Source organism: Talpa europaea, assembly GCF_964194135.1.
Source record: "Talpa europaea genome assembly, chromosome: 14".
Taxonomy (NCBI): Eukaryota; Metazoa; Chordata; class Mammalia; order Eulipotyphla; family Talpidae; genus Talpa; species Talpa europaea.
The window spans coordinates 45,452,199-45,469,033 of NC_140082.1; the positions used below are offsets into that span (position 1 = coordinate 45,452,199).

At 40.3% G+C, this 16,835-nt stretch overlaps 1 protein-coding gene across 1 annotated transcript in view; it reads left to right on the forward strand.

Moving 5' to 3' along the window:
* The window catches only part of DISC1 (DISC1 scaffold protein), a gene marked incomplete at both ends in the record, with an annotated part of 373,050 nt that overhangs the window by 27,271 nt on the left and 328,944 nt on the right, over positions 1-16,835 (forward strand). The window lies entirely within an intron of this gene.

Consider the following 16,835-nt stretch of genomic DNA (forward strand, 5'->3'; position numbering starts at 1 on the left):
ATACTCTATCCCGCAAAGCTCTCCTTCCTCTTTGAAGAAAGAATATGGACCTTCCCAGACAAACAGAAACTCCGGAATTTCATTGCAACTAAACCCCCACTCCAAAAAATACTACAAGGAGTCCTAAAGCCAGAACCTCAGAGCGACGAATAACAATGAAAGAAGGCCAAAAAAAAAAAAAAAAGTTATTAAAAGAATAAATAAATAAAATCAAAGGAAAGACAAACACAATGGCAAATACAGATGTTAACATATCAATATTAACTCTAAATGTAAATGGACTAAACTCTTCAATAAAAAGACACAGAGTTGCAGCCTGGATTAAGAAACAAAACCCAACCTTTTGCTGTCTCCAGGAAACACATTTAGCTACAAAAGATAAAAATAGGCTCAAAGTCAAAGGATGGAAAACAATCCTACAAGCAAATGGGCCAAAAAAGAAAGCAGGAACAGCTATACTTATATCAGATAAAACAGATTTCAAACTCAAAAAGATAAAAAGAGACCCCAATGGTCACTACATTATGATCAAGGGGACAATACTTCAAGAAGAAATAACACTCATTAACATATACTCACCAAACGAAGGAGCACCAAAATATATCAGACAACTGTTGTCCTCTCTGAAAACAGACATCAGAGAAAACACATACGTAGTGGGAGACTTCAACACACCACTATCAACAATGGATAGATCAACAAGACAAAAAATAAGTAAAGAAACCAAAGCTCTAAATAAAGACCTAGAGCAATTGGGCTTAACAGACATCTATAGAACACTAAACCCCAAAAAAACGGAGTACACATTTTTCTCAAGCGCACACGGATCATTCTCCAGGATCGATCACATACTGGGGCACAAGACAAACATCAACAGATACACCAAGATTGAAATCATATCAACCATCTTTTCTGACCATGAAGGCATCAAACTAGAAATAAACCATAAAAAGAAGGCAAGGAACTTTCCTACCTCATGGAAATTAAAAACCACACTACTGGAAGACCATTGGACTAATGAGGAGATCAAAGAAGAAATTAAAAAATTTTTTGAATTGAACGACAAGGAGGACACCAATATCCTAAATGTATGGGATGCAGCAAAAGCAGTAATAAGAGGAAAATATATAGCAATAGAAGCTCACATCAAGAAACAAGAAAGAATGCAAAGAAACAACCTAATCTCGAAGCTCAAAGATCTAGAAAAAGAACAACAAGAAAACCCCAAAACCAGTAGAAGAAAAGAAATAATAAAAACCAAAGCAGAAATAAATGAAATTGAAACTAAAAAAACAATCCAAAAGATCAATGAAACCAAGAGCTGGTTCTTTGAAAAAATCAATAAAATAGACAAACCCCTAGCCAGGCTCACAAAGGAAAAAAGGGAGAAAGCACAAATAAACAGGATCATAAATGAAAGAGGAGAAATCACAACGGACACAGCAGAAATCAAAAGAATAATCAGTAACTACTATGAACAGTTATATGGAAACAAGTTTAACAATCTAGAGGAGATGGACAAATTCCTACAACTCTACAATCACCCAAAGCTAGATAAAGAAGAAATAGAACACCTAAACAGACCAATTACAATTAGCGAAATTGAAATGGTAATCAAAAACCTCCCCAAAAACAAAAGCCCAGGACCTGATGGATTTACAAATGAATTCTACCAAACATTCAGAGACGAATTAGTGCCTATCCTTCACAAACTCTTCCAAAAAATTGAGAAGGAAGGGACAATACCAAACACGTTCTATGAAGCCAACATTACACTAATACCAAAACCGAACAAGGACAACACAAAAAAGGAAAACTACAGGCCAATCTCCCTAATGAACACTGATGCAAAAATCCTCAATAAAATTTTAGCTATCAGAATCCAACAATGTATCCATAAGATAATTCACCACGACCAAGTTGGATTCATTCCAGGGGCACAAGGATGGTTTAACATCCGAAAATCAATCAACGTTATCCAACACATCAACAAAAAGAAATATAAAAACCATATGATAATATCAATAGATGCTGAGAAAGCTTTCGACAAAGTGCAACACCCATTCATGATAAAAGCCCTTGAAGTTCTTGGGATACAAGGAACATACCTCAACATCATAAAGGCCATCTATGACAAGCCAACAGCCAGTATCATTCTCAATGGTGAAAAGCTGAAAGCAATTCCATTAAGATCTGGAACAAGACAAGGATGTCCACTCTCACCATTGCTTTTCAATATAATACTGGAAGTCCTAGCCAGGGCAATAAGACAAGAGAAAGACATCCAAGGAATCCAAATAGGAAAAGAAGAAGTCAAACTATCACTATTTGCAGACGATATGATATTATACATAGAGAACCCCAAAAACTCCACAGAAAAGCTAATTCAACTCATCAATCAGTTCAGTAAAGTGGCAGGATACAAAATCAACACGCAAAAGTCAGTAGCCTTCCTATACACAAACAATAAATCTGAAGAAGAAGAAATCAAAAAGACCATCCCTTTTGTTATTGAAACAAAAAAAATCAAATATTTGGGAATAAATCTAACAAAAGAGGTAAAGGACCTATACAAAGAAAACTATAAAACACTGTTAAAAGAAATAGAAGAAGACACAAAGAAATGGAGAGACATCCCCTGCTCATGGATTGGAAGAATAAACATTATTAAAATGGCCATCCTTCCAAAAGCAATATACAGATTCAATGCTATTCCAATCAAAATTTCAATGTCATTCTTCAAAGAAATAGAACAATTATTGATGAAATTCATATGGAATCACAAAAAACCCCGAATAGCCAAAGCTCTCCTGAAAAAAAAAGAAGGGAATGGAGGCATCAGACTCCCAGACTTCAAACTATACTACAAAGCCATAATCATCAAAACTGCATGGTATTGGAACAAGAACAGACATACAGACCAATGGAATCGAATAGAAAATCCAGAAATAAACCCACAGGTTTATGGTCAACTAATCTTTGACAAAGGAGCAAAGACTATGCATTGGAGCAAAGAAAGTTTGTTCAATAAATGGTGCTGGGAAAACTGGGTCGCTACATGCAAAAGAATGAAGCTTGACCACCACCTCACACCATACACAAAAATCAACTCAAAATGGATTAAAGAACTAGACATAAGACCTGAAACCATAAAATATATAGAAGGAAATATAGGCGAAACACTACGTGATTTGCACATCAAAGACATCTTTACAGACACATCACCCAAAGCAGTGATAGTGAAGGCAAAGATAAACAGCTGGGACTACATCAAATTAAAGAGCTTTTGCACAGCAAAAGAGACAATAACAAAAACAAAGAGAAACCCCACCAACTGGGAGAACATTTTTGCACCCAACACTAATGATAAAGGACTGATCACAAAAATCTGCAAAGAGCTGATGAGTCTCAACAACAACAAAGAAAATAATCCAGTCAAAAAATGGGCAGAAGAGCTTAAAAGAAACTTCTCTGAAGAGGAAATGCAAATGGCCAACAGGCATATGAAAAAATGTTCAACATCACTTGTCATCAGGGAAATGCAAATCAAAACTACCATGAGATACCATCTTACACCAGTGAGAATGGCACATATTAAAAAAACTAGCAACAACAAATGTTGGCGAGGGTGTGGAGAAAAAGGAACTCTTCTGCACTGTTGGTGGGAGTGCAAACTGGTCCAACCACTGTGGAAAGCTGTGTGGAGATTTCTGGACCTACTAAACATAGAGCTTCCATATGACCCAGCAATTCCACTCCTAGGTATTTACCCAAAGGACACAGAAACATCAATTCCAAAGAACACCTGCACCCCTATGTTTATAGCAGCACTGTTTACAATAGCTAAGCTTTGGAAACAACCCAAATGCCCAAAAATAGATGACTGGATCAAGAAGATGTGGTACATATATACCATGGAATATTACTCAGCATTCAAAAAAGATAAACACATGCAATTTGCTGCAACATGGATGGCGCTGGAAGGGATCATGCTCAGCGAAATAAGCCAAAAAGAAAAAGAAAAATACCGGATGGTGTCACTCATAGCAGGAATCTAGAAAACTTAAATAAGGGACCAGGAAAATGAATAACTATAAGAAAGTGAAAATCAAAATCAACAAAAAACTATGAACCAGAGACACTTTTAGGGGGGCGGGGGCGGGAGGGGAGGGATTGGGGTCAGAATGGGGGGCTGCAATTGTATGGGGAATATAACAATAAAATTTATTAAAAAAAAAAAAAAAACAAAAAAAAAAAAAAAAAATTATTAATGGTTATGTAAGTTGGTGGAAGTATTTTTTTAAGGTTTGTTTTTTATTTATTTATTGATAAAAGAACTGGGATGTAGGCCAGATATGAGTGGGGTGAGAGGATTCACCAAAGACAGAATGGGGAGCAGAACAGACAGATTTATTGAAATACACTGCTGAGGGGAGCAGCAGGCAAGACAGAAGATGTCTGCCGCGCCATGTGGGTTAGCTCCCTGGCCGGGGGATTGAACTCATGCCACAGTGGATGATGATAGCTTGATAGCGCTGATACTTTAACCCCTGTGCTACCAGGGAGACCCTGGTGGAAGTATTTTTTAAAAATAAACTTGTCAAAATAAAATGTTAGTAATATAACATTACTGACCCTCTTATTTTTGTTTACAATTTTTATTGACCAGCAGTGAAATCAGTTTAAAAGCCACTCATCTGGTTTCCTTCTTGTTTTCTTTGTTTTTTTTTTTAAGATTTATTATTTATTCATCCAAGAGTTGGGGTACAGGCCAGAGATGCAGGGGGTGACAGGATTCACCAGAGACAGATTGGGGAGCAGAACAGGCAGATTGATTGAAATACACTGCTGAGGGGAGTAGCAGGCAAGACAGGAGAGGTCTGCTGTTCCATGTGGGTTTTTACCTGGCCGGCCAGGGATTGAACTTGTGCTGCAGAGGCTGTGGATTGCTTCATAGTGTGGTGCTTAACCCCTTCCACCACCAGGGAGGCCCCTTCTTGTTTTCAAAGAAAGAAACTAGGAAATCAAACTCCCCCCCCCCCCCCCCGCCACATCTACCTGGAGAAATAACCCTGACTGGATTTTGGATTCTAATATTATATTGGCTAAATGGTGTGAAATTTTCTTCCCCAGGAAAATCCTAATGGAGATGTAAGCATTAAGTGTTTGCTGGAGAAGATTAAAGAGCACACTCAGTTCACACCCTGGGAAATGCATGGGGAGAAAGGGCTCACTGGTAAAACAATCTGTGGGCTGCTTAGCTTCAGGCACTTTGTTAACGCAACTGCCTCCTGTCTTGCACAGTTGTCCACTTTGAACTGCCCTCGTGGCTTCCTGAGCTGTGCGAAGCTGCATTCTCTGCAAATGTGACTTTGTTGAGCTGGGACATTTACAGGTTCCTGATGGTTGCTTTTGCCTCAGTGTGTGTGTGTGTGTGTGTGTGTGTGTGTGTGTGTGAACGTTCTCCTATGACGAAAAGGTAGGCCAGAAACATATGCTGATACGACAATACAGAAATCAGCTGTGAGAGAACTTGGGTCGAGGCACAATGAAGAGTGTTTTTCCCCCACTGAGAGGGGAGATAGAAAATCAAAAGAGTTCTGAAAGGGCTGAGCTTTCCAATGTTGAGGGGGTTGCCACGTGTAGTTGTGGTGATTAATGCTGTCCCTTGTGTATGAGAACTGTGAGAGCAGCCAAATATTATCTGGCAGGGATCACAAAAGACGGTTAGGAGGTGAGGGGGTTATACATATTTTGTGGAAGTGACAGGTGATATGGCTGATGGGGTTAAATTAATGGACTTTTATGAGTCAGTGAAAAGTGCAAGTATCTCTCTCTTGATGGGAGTTGGAATAAATACAGAAACTGAAGAGCAGCAAGTGGAGGAGCATACGTTGGCTCTCCCTCAATGAATAATTTAACTGTGGATGAAACTTTAAGGGGAGCGAGTCTTGTCAGTGGCATTCATTGTCTTGACCTTGTGTGTGGTAAACCAAGGCAAGAACAGACTGAAAAAAGATTGAGTGGCAGATCTTATTGCAGAATAAAATTAAGACATCCTTCATTAATGGCTTTAGCCATTTGAGCACATAAACCCATTTTGAATGCCAAGTCGCTAGCAGAGACTAATGAATCCCTGGGAGATAAAGACGTGTCACAAGTTAGGGGTGTCTCAGGATTTCATGTCTAGAATGAGAGCCCACAATTTCTCATTAATATAACTTTTAGACAATATGTACTGCAAAAAAAGTTATTTATATTATGTAGCCTAAAACTAAGATAACATCCTTTGGCACAGCCATTATCTGATGGTATTTGAAACTGAACCAAGTTCCTACTTCAGGCATTAACAAATGAGAGTCTTCATGTTGTCTGATGTTATTTCCTGAGTTTAAGACAGATTTCTTTTCTCCAATTCATTCAAGTTTATTTTTTTTTAAAGAAAAGATCTCCTCTAGACAATTAAATTTCCCAGAATTGTTTAAGCACTGTTATTGTTCTCAATGAGAATGTTTCCTATTTAACTCTGGCTATGTTACTTGGTGGGAATTCTCGTGAAGATCTATCATTGCCATACTCAGAGCATTTGCAGAAGACTTGAGAAATAAATCAACAAGCCTGTCAAGTATCAGAATCTCAATTTAGAACATTCATTCTAATAAGTCTCTGGCTAGAGGATGCAAAGATTAATAAGGCATGGCCTTTGCCCCAAGAGTTTATGACTTAGAAGGGGAGGTGAAAAGATACACCAATTATATAGAAAGCATGGTTAGCATGGTCTGCTTTTTCTTCTCCCACTTCTGGGCATGAAACTAAGGGAAGGTGGGTTGAGGTGGAATATGTGTGAAAATGCAGCAGTATGAATGACTTATTACCTAAGGGTAAGTCTCACCATGTGAAAGAGCATGAGAATTTGCATTCAGGTATCAGAGAATGCCATTTTTGTCTAGTGAGAGAGAGCATATCACAGTGGTTAGGAATATGGACTCTGCAGCCAGATTGCCTGGTTCAAATCCCTCTACCACTTTCAATGCTTGTGATCCTGGGCAAGTTCTATCCTCTCTATGCCTCAGTTACCCAGTCTGAAAATAGATGTGTAATAATTGGTTTGTTGCAGAGATGAAATAAGTTTAACAAGTTTAAATTGTGTAACACAGTGTCTGAGATGTGGTAAGTGTCCTGTAAACATTGGCTATAATTAATAAACTTCTAAGAGATTTCCAAATTCTAAAATACAATTTTTGAAGTTCACAGTCCTGGCAAAAGCATTATACCATTTTTCTCTCTGAGTTCCTAGCTTCTTGCTATAAATCACACCTGTAGTATTTAATGTTCCTTGTCTATCTAAATATAATCTGTAGATATGCATAATTTCAATATAGCAGAACTGCTGATTCTGCTAATGATGCAAGAGTCTAGGTTTCAGGCTCAGATTGCATTGGCATCTAAGATGTTATTCCATTTCTGCTCTCATGAAGAATTTGGTGGCGTTCATAAAGAAAAGAGTTCAAAAAAGTTCAAATTAAAAAAATATTGATAGAACAATTATCCATCACTTCATCATTTGTTCTCAGTTACCCTTTCTGTAGACACTCTTTATACATCTTGATATTCAGAATTTAAGTCCCCGGCAACACTCTACATAATAGCTACAATGGAAGCAATATGAAAAGCAGAGGGAATCTAAAGGTGTCATTTTTTTGTTCATAAGCAGCAGGTTACTTGGTGCCAGACCCTCACCTTGACATTGAAAGTGGACACATTTTGAGGGCCTCCCCGGTGGCGCAGCGGTTGAGCGCTGGGTTGCGAGGCTCCCCGTGGCCTCTGCGGCGCCAGTTCGATCCCCGGCTGCTCCCTGGCCACTGGAGGAGGGTCCCACATGGCACGCAGACCTCTCCTGCCGCCCACTGCTCCCCTCAGCAGTGTACTTCGGTCCTTCTGCCTGCTCTGCTCCCTGCTCTGACTCTGGTGAATTCTCTCACCCTCCCGCGCTTCTGACTGTACCCAGTGCTTGCATAAATAAATAAATAAATCTTTAAAAAAATTTATTAAAAAAAATAAAAAAAAAAGAAAGTGGACACATTTTGGGTTGGCTGTCCAGTTCACCGTCGTCTCTTACCTGTCCTTCATCTCTGTGTTCAGAGGACGTTTCCAGGCTGCTGTGCTTATCCTGTGTTCCTGTGTGGCTCCACTTCCTTGCCTACAATTGATGGCATTAGAGATACGGGCTCTGGACTCACTCTGGGCTAATCAGGATCTCATTCCTTGAAATTTGGAATCAACTCCATGAGGGTCAGGCTTTCCATGTGGCTGGCTTAGAAACATGTAACTGGGGAGCGGTGGGAAGCAGATGAGCAGATAGAAGCAGGGGGAAGTGAAATTGCCAGGGTCCTGCTGGTTTTCCTGTATTTGTTTCTTGTCTTTCTAGGGGACCAGCTTCATCATGCCTGAAACATTGCCTGTGTCCTCACCAAGATTCATTTTACTTAAGTTAGAGTATGCTGGTATTGGCTACTTGCAATTAAAAGAGTCTTAATTAAAGCAGCATGATGTGGTAATGGGAAAGCAGTCATAAAACTAAAGGAAGAGTTCTGTAAATCTCCATGCTGGAAATTTGGAATCAGTAGGTGTATAAGGCTTATAGGTTTTTTGTTTTTTTTTTTTTAAGATTTATTTATTTATTTTACAAGAACCGGGATACAGGCCAGATGCGTGGGAGGGTGAGAGAATTCACCAGAGACAGAGTAGGGAACAGAACGATATACACTGACTGATGATATACACTGCTGAGGGGAGCAGCGGGCAAGACAGGAGAGGTCTGTCGCACCATGTGGGACCCTTGCTGGCCGGCCGGGATCCAACCATTGCTGCAGAGGCTGCGGACAGCTTCACAGCGCTGCACTTAACCGCCTGCGCCACCAGGGGAGGCCCAGTCTTATAGGTTTATAGGATTCAATTGGGGAGGCAGACTCACTATGAATAGTGGGGAATAAGGAATATATTATAGAAATGAGACATAATACAATTGTTGGAATTACTAGAGAAGCAAGAGTCTAACAGGGGACTGGAGGTATCCAAGAAAGGCTTTTAACCAACCCTGTGTGGGTAGATGAGTACAAGCTTGCAGGATCCCTGTGCCTGCATGTCTAGCTGTTGGAGTAGGATCATGAAAGGGGCTGATATAGAAGTCTATGGAAGGCTTATGACTCTTTGTGTCTGTTTCCTAAGGGAGTGTGCAGAGAAGTGAGCCCCAGGGTGGTTGTTGTCAGAGGCATTAGAAGTTGAAAAGGATCTATGGGCACTGGACAAGGAAGAGAGAGGACAAACTGGAACGCACCTCTGCATCTCTCCTCAGTGTCTCAAACCAAGAATGATTGTTTGAACAAAATGGCAACTGCTTTCCTGCTACCTCCCAGATATCACAGTTTTGGCCAGCTGTAACTGGTTAACTAACCAGAGAAGGGGATTCTGCAAAGCTTACTTCCTAAAATAATCAAGTTGACAATAAAACAATCATGTACATAGGCTTTTGATAAGACTAGGAATATACAACTGGGCACTGTAGTTAAGATATAAGACCAGGAAAAAACATTATTTGCCAAATGATTGTAATGAGCATACATATTTGGGAACCATAGCTTCTTGGTATCACCATCCACCTGGCCTAGTCAACTAACTTAAAAACCATAGTCATCTCAGATGCTTTCATCCCAGTTATCCTCAACACATAGTTGCCAAGTTTTATATAATTTTGTTTCTTAAATACCTCTTGCACATGGCCCCCTCTTCTCTACTCTCTCATGTGGTAATGCTGTTGTGCATATGAGCGATCTGAAGCTTAGCAAGGTTAAATGATTTCCTGAGGTTCACAGCTAGGAAGTAGAGAAGTTGAGATAAGTATGCCATTTTCAGGGTGCAGAGCCTATGCTCTTAACCATGTGGTAGGAAGCCTTTCAGGCTGTGCTGCAGGGTTGATTAGATACATGTGAGGCCAGCACTGGAGGTGGGGAACACAGTTGAAAGTGAGGGGGAATTGATGGGAATGACTGAACTTGCTTAGTCTGAATGGCTTCTTAGATAGTAAGTGTTGATATCAGGCAGCAGTTGAAAATACAATAAAACCCAGTCTAATTCAGAAATAGTGGAAACAGAGGAGGGTATGGACACAAAAGACACTTCCAAAGCAACATGAACAGGATTCAGTCAGTGATTACAAAGAATGAGGTGAATGATCATGCAACATCATTTCCAGTTTGAGGGGAAGGCAGCAAGAGGAGAAAAAAAGCTGTCTTGGAAAAAAAGTTAGTATGGGAAAAACAGAAGGTTTGGAAATGCATGGGAGAAAATGTGAGACTCCTATTGGGAGTATTACATTTGAAAGGCCAGCAGAGCCTCTAGGTGGAAAGGTGAATCTGGAGTTTGGAGGGAAGTTTCAGCCAGAGATAGTGACTGAGGTTGCATTAGGGTAGTTGGAATCTGGGAAATCCTGAGATAGTCAGGGTATGATTCCAGGGAAAACTAACACAAGGGATGGGAAAAGAGAAGCCTCGAAAGGAGAACTGAAGGGAAGAGCAGACAAGTGGGAGAAAAGGGAGACATGGAGAGCTAGCTAGCTGGACAGACAGGAAGGAGAAAGATATTTATTTTAAGGAGTTGGCTCACACAACTGTCAGGACAGGCAAATCTGAAATCTTTAGTGCAGGTTTTAAGGTTAGAAACTGAGGCAGGAGTTGAGGCTTTGGTCTTAAGACAGAATTTTTTTCTTTTCCTGGAAATCTCAGTTTTTACTCTTGAAGACTTAAACTGTTTGGAAGAGGTGGACCCATGTTATTGAAGATATTCTTTACTGAAAGTCAATTGCCTGTAGAGGTAAACACATCTACAAAGATGCCTTTGCAGAACCACTCAGATTAGTGTTTGTTTAGAGGGCTGGGTTCTATGGCCCAGCCAACTTAATATATAAAAACTACACCACAGTTCAGTCCACATGTTCTCAACTTAACATCTGCATACATTTCCTGAAACCAGTCTTAATTTCTGAATAAAATCAATAACATAGTACTTTTATAAAAATGATACAGCTTTTCTTAGCATAACCAAAAATGTACTTTCTCCCTAGAAGAGTCATAGTCCTTAGTCCTTCCCTCTTCACATCCTAAAACTTGAAGTGTTGTAAGTTTATTTACTTATTTATTAAAATTTATTTTATTTATTTATGCATACAGGAGTTGGGGTGTAGGCTAGAGGTGTGAGGAGGTGGGGTTGAGAGAATTCACCAGAGACAGAGTGGGGAGCAGAACAGGCAGATCTACTGAAATACACCACTGAGGGGAGCAGTGGGCAAGATGGGAGAGGTCTGCTGAGCCATGTGGGTTAGCTCCCTGGTTGGGGATTGAACTCGAGCTGCAGTGGGTGCCTACAGCTTCATAGTGCAGAGCCTTAACACCTTGCACCATTAGGGAGGCCCAAATTTGGTTATTATTAATAAAATTTATGTTACATGATAAGTGGAAAAGGAAAGGAAGAAAACAGATAAAATATGTATAAAATTTCTTCATTTTCTTCCTGTCCTGATTAATATATACATATCATCATAATAAAATAAGGAAGAAATTCTCATGAAAATTACACTCTTCTGTTCTTTAACTGGTAATGTGGTTATAGCTGGTATTTGTGACTTCCTTCTTCAGTTACCCGTTCAGGTCATAGTTCTTTGCTTGGTGTGGAGGTGGGGGCTGGGGGTGACAGAAACCATGCTTGCAGAGCCTGGGCCATGAGTAGCCCTGTCTGAATTGGGTTGTCACAGTTTCCCATAGACCTTAATCACAGGGCATGGCCATCCCAAGAGATGCCTACATACAGACATGCTTTTTTCTTGTCTGTGTTATAGAATAGCCCCTTCAATTTCCCTTTGGTAGTTGGGATCAACCACACAGCTAATACCATAACTCTGTCCTTTGCCTGTTGATTCAGAGATGAGACCCCAATGTTGTGGGTGGCAATCTTAACTTCCAATTAAATGGAATCATTGTATATATTGGAGGAAGCATTCCTCCCTTTGAAACTAATACTTTTAGACCAACAGAGCTGAAAGCAAACTGCATTTGGTGGCTTTTGCTAACTGGAGAAGAAACATTTGCCAGATCAAGAGCTACATACCAGGTTACTAGGGGATATGCTAATTTGCTCAAACAATGAAACTACATCTGGTCCAGCAGCTGCAATTGGACTCACCATCTGGTTAGGTTTATGATAATCCATCATTATCCAAGATCCATCTGTTTTCTGCACTGGCCACAAAGGCATGTTGAATGGGGATATGGTGGGAATCATCACTCCTATATCTTTTGACTTGATGGTGGCACTATTTCTCTTCAAATTCCTCTTGGAATTGCTTCTGGTAAACTCTTTTCCTAGGTAGAAGTTGTAGTGGCTTCCATTTGACTTTCCCCACCAGAATATCACTCATTCCACAAGCATGGGTTCAATGTGGAGATTCTGCCAGTTGCTTAATATGTCTGTTCCAGTGACACATTCCAGAACTGGAGAAATATCCACAAGGTGGGTTCGGGGACCCACTGTGAAATGACTTGACCTAAAATTGCTCATCACCTGACTGTTGGATCACAGTAATGTGATTGTGGAAATAGAGTCAGTACAGAGCCAGTGTGCAGTAATTCCTGAAAAGTTTGATTATATCTCTTTCCACATTGGTAAAAGGCCACATGTCTGTCCCTTTGAGGAAGGCTAGAAAAAAAGACCCAAAGTGTACATATTTGGCAGTGCTATTCGGTCTTTCCTCTAGGAGACTAATGTCTTCATTCAAGGAATTCTGGGTCTGTAAAGTGACTGAAATCTGGAAACTGAGTAAAGGGTTGAGTCTCTCTGTTTTGTATTCATGTTAGACTTTTGCTCACTTAGTCTAAAAGTTTTCCTGTTTATACAGGTCAGGTGAGAATTTAATAGCCTTCCCATCTATTTCACTTCCGGAAACACCATGATCAAGTTGTCAGTGTGGTCAGTTGGTGGGAATGAGACTATTCTGGCTGCTGCTTTGACTCTGCTGTCCACTACAGCAATTATGTCCACCTTGCATTTGGTGATTCATTGCCACCACTTGGTCCCTGCCACTCTAGGATCCAATTATTCCCATGGCATTTAATGACTCCACTTCAAGGACCATAACACTTACTGCAATGTCAGATTACAGAGAAAAGTGACCAAGGATGCTGGGCCAATGTTATTTCTCAGAGTCCCAGCAAAAAAAGTGTCCTCTAGACACTCCTCCATCCACACCCCCCAGTGGGTGATGGGTGAGCAGCACTTACATGATAAATTTGTTCTAATACCCATTCTCCCTAATCTTTTTTTAAAAATTTTTTCTTTTTTTTACATTTATTTTTTACATCATGTTCATTTTTAAAGAATATTTGCTTCCCCCCACTTCCCCAAGTGTAGTCCCCATAGAGTTTCCTTCACCAAAGCACCTGCGCACCATCACCTCAGTCCCCTGTGCTCCTCCCTCCCTCCCTGTGACCCCTCTCCCTCCTCCTCCCCTGCAGGATGTCTCTGATTTATAATTGTCTGTTTTTTTTTTAAATATTTATTTATTTATTTATTTATTTATACAAGCACTGGGTACAGTCAGAAGTGCGGGAGGGCGAGAGAATTCACCAGAGCTAGAGCAGGGAGGAGAGCAGGCAGAAGGACCGAAGTACACTGCTGAGGGGAGCAGCAGGCGGCAGGAGAGGTCTGCGCGCCATGTGGGACCCTCCTCTGGTGGCCGGGGAGCAGCCGGGGATCGAACCGGCGCTGCAGAGGCCGCGGGCAGCTTTGCAACCCAGCGCTCAACCGCTGCGCCACCGGGGAGGCCCTGTTTTTGTTTTGTTGTGTGTTTTTTTTTTTTTTTTTTTTTTTTTTTGCACTGATGCCTTATTTAGTCCCACTATATTCCTCCTATAAGTGAAACAATCTGATATTTTTCTTTTTCCTTCTGACTTATTTCACTGCATTCTCCCTAATCTTTTGGTAATCTTCCAGAGCAGTATGCCAAGGCATTTCCAGTATTTCCCCTTCATTTAGTGTGGTTCATCTCTTGGTCTTTGTTTCAGTCAACTAACCAAACAAACTGTTTGAGCTCCTTGTAATTTCTCTCTCTATGGCACTGAATCCAGATTTCTGCTCAGAAGTTTATATCGTTAAATCTAGCCTGATACAACTTTATGTTACTTCCACCACTTTCCCTCCATCCTTAATAACCCTGCTAATATAGTCACTCTGTCCCAGGACACACTGACTTGTAAGCAGTCAAGTCTATATGGCTTCATTCACAGTTTCTTTTGAAGACATCTCTGAAGCTTCTCCTTTCATTCTAGAGCGATCCTTCCCATTCCTCCAGAAAGTCTTCCTCATCCTTCACAATTGCTCCTTCTTACACCTGAACTGCAACACATTTTGTGCCACGCCTTAGCTCTTGACAGGTCTACTGCATGTTATTTAGTTGTAAATGTGCAGGTTTATCTTCCTGACAGGAGATGAGCTTCTTTTTTTTTTTAAGATTTATTTATTTATGCATACAAGAATTGGGGCACAGGCCAGAAGTGCGAGGGGTGAGAGGATTCACCAGAGACAGAGCAGGGAACAGAACAGGCGCATTGACTGAAATACACTGCTGAGGGGAGCAGCAGGTGAGTCAGGAGAGGTCTGCTGCGCCATGTGGGTAGCTCCCTGGCTGGGGATCAGACTCATGCTGTAACAGTGTGGTCCCCAGGAAAGGGGGAGGTTCCAGGTTTCCTGCCCTACCCAAAGGGTGGGTGGAGCTGAGCAGGGAGAGAAGAAGCTGCAGAGGAGACTAAGGAAGGAAGGAAGCAGGATGGAGCCAGAAGGAGACCTGGAGGAGGCACATGGCGCTGAGAGACACGTGAAAAAACTATGCTTGCCTTTCGGTCGTGGACTGGGTGACACAGATGTGGGTGAGAGACCTGTGGGGAGGTGACAATGGTGGTTTTTGTCTTGATTTTGATTTTGCTCTTTTCCTCCCAAACTTGTCTGTTTGTTTCTGATCCTTTTCTGTGGGTCCCCACTGAAAGGTGCTTTGGACTTGTAACATAAAGTTGTATCAGGCTTTCGGGCCTTGTTGTGGGCCAATCCTGCTTGGGTGGACTTTTACCCACGAGGGGATGGGTAACTTTGGGTGCTTGATTTAGAAACTATATTTTTTGCCATCCCTGCATTGTTTACTAATTGCATTAAAGTTCCTTTTCATTAAAGTCTCATATGTTTTGTGTTGATGCAGTGGATGGCAGAACCTATTTAGAGCAGGCAGATTTGCGGGGTCTGGGGTGCCCCTCTCCCTGACGTGTAACAGTGCTGCTGTGGCTGCCAATAGCTTTGTAGGTTGCGACTTAACCTCTTGCACCACCAGGGAGCCCCAGGAGATGAGCTTCTTTTTCTTCGTCTTCTTCTTCGTTTTCTTTTTTTTTTTTTTGCATGTCTGAATAATTTATTATGCTCTCAGTTCAAGTCTTGATTATTACATGTCTTAGAAAATTCATGACAGAGTTCTGATAAGAGATTTCTTACCCTAGGGACACAAATTTCTATCCTTGGAATTCAAAAGAGACACATTCCAAAATTAGATTAAAGAAAAGTTTGCTGTCTGTGCACTCTAATAGCATTATAATCCTAATTTTATATCCCTTAATAAAATTTTATGAAAAATTACACAAATGATTATTTTGCATTAACAAAACATTCTAACATGTACATAAGCAAAAATCATTCCATTCAAATACATCTTGTTTTGCTAATAATCTGTGAAGCCCTTTAATAGCTACATTGACTTAGAAGTAACCAAATAGAAAATCCAGAAATAAACCCACAGATTTACGGTCAACTAATCTTTGACAAAGGAGCAAAGAATATGCATTGGAGCAAAGAAAGTTTGTTCAATAAATGATGCTGGGAAAACTGGGTTGCTACACGCAAAAGAATGAACATGCACAAAAACAACTCAAAATGGATTAAAGAACTAGACATAAAACCTAAAACCATAAAATATATAGAAGGAAATATAGGTGAAACACTACATGACATACACCTCAGTAACTTCTTGACAGACACATCACTCAAAGCAGTGAGAATGAAGGCAAAGATAAACAGCTGGGACTACATCAAATTAAAGAGATGAGCTGCTGCTTTTTTTTTTTTTAATCTCTGTAGTTTTTATGTACTATGTTGTGTTCAATACAGTTTAAGCAAACATAACAGAATAAAGGATAAAATGTTCAAAATCTAAGAGAAAGTATTAGATAATAGAATTAGACTCACATAGAGACATTAGATTCAGTTATAATTCTAACACCATGTGATTAATAAGTAAAGAAAAGAAATGACAACATTGAGAATTTCTCCAGAGAACTTGATCTATAAGAAATGTCAAATAAAAATCCTATACTGTACTGAAAATCCTATAATGAAATATATAATAATTGAATTTAAGATTTAACTGATTAGATGCAGAAGATAGATTATTGAAATCAGAAAGTAGAAAGTGAGTAGGAGTAGATGTTCAAAAATGATATGTGAGCCTAACTTTTTGACTCTTCTGAGAAGTGGCCTGGTCGGAGAGAGTCCTTTCCGCCTGCTGGGCAGCAGTCCAAGGCACAGCTCGTGGTCTAGGCTGAGTTCCTAGGCCCCTGAATCAGCTCCTCTCTACTTGGGTTCATTCAAGAAGGCTTCTGGAACAACCCTTAGGTAGTATCTGCCTGAAATGGTTCTTGCCCATCAGAAGCTCATCTCTTTGAAATCAGAAAGTAGATCTTTGAAATCAGAAA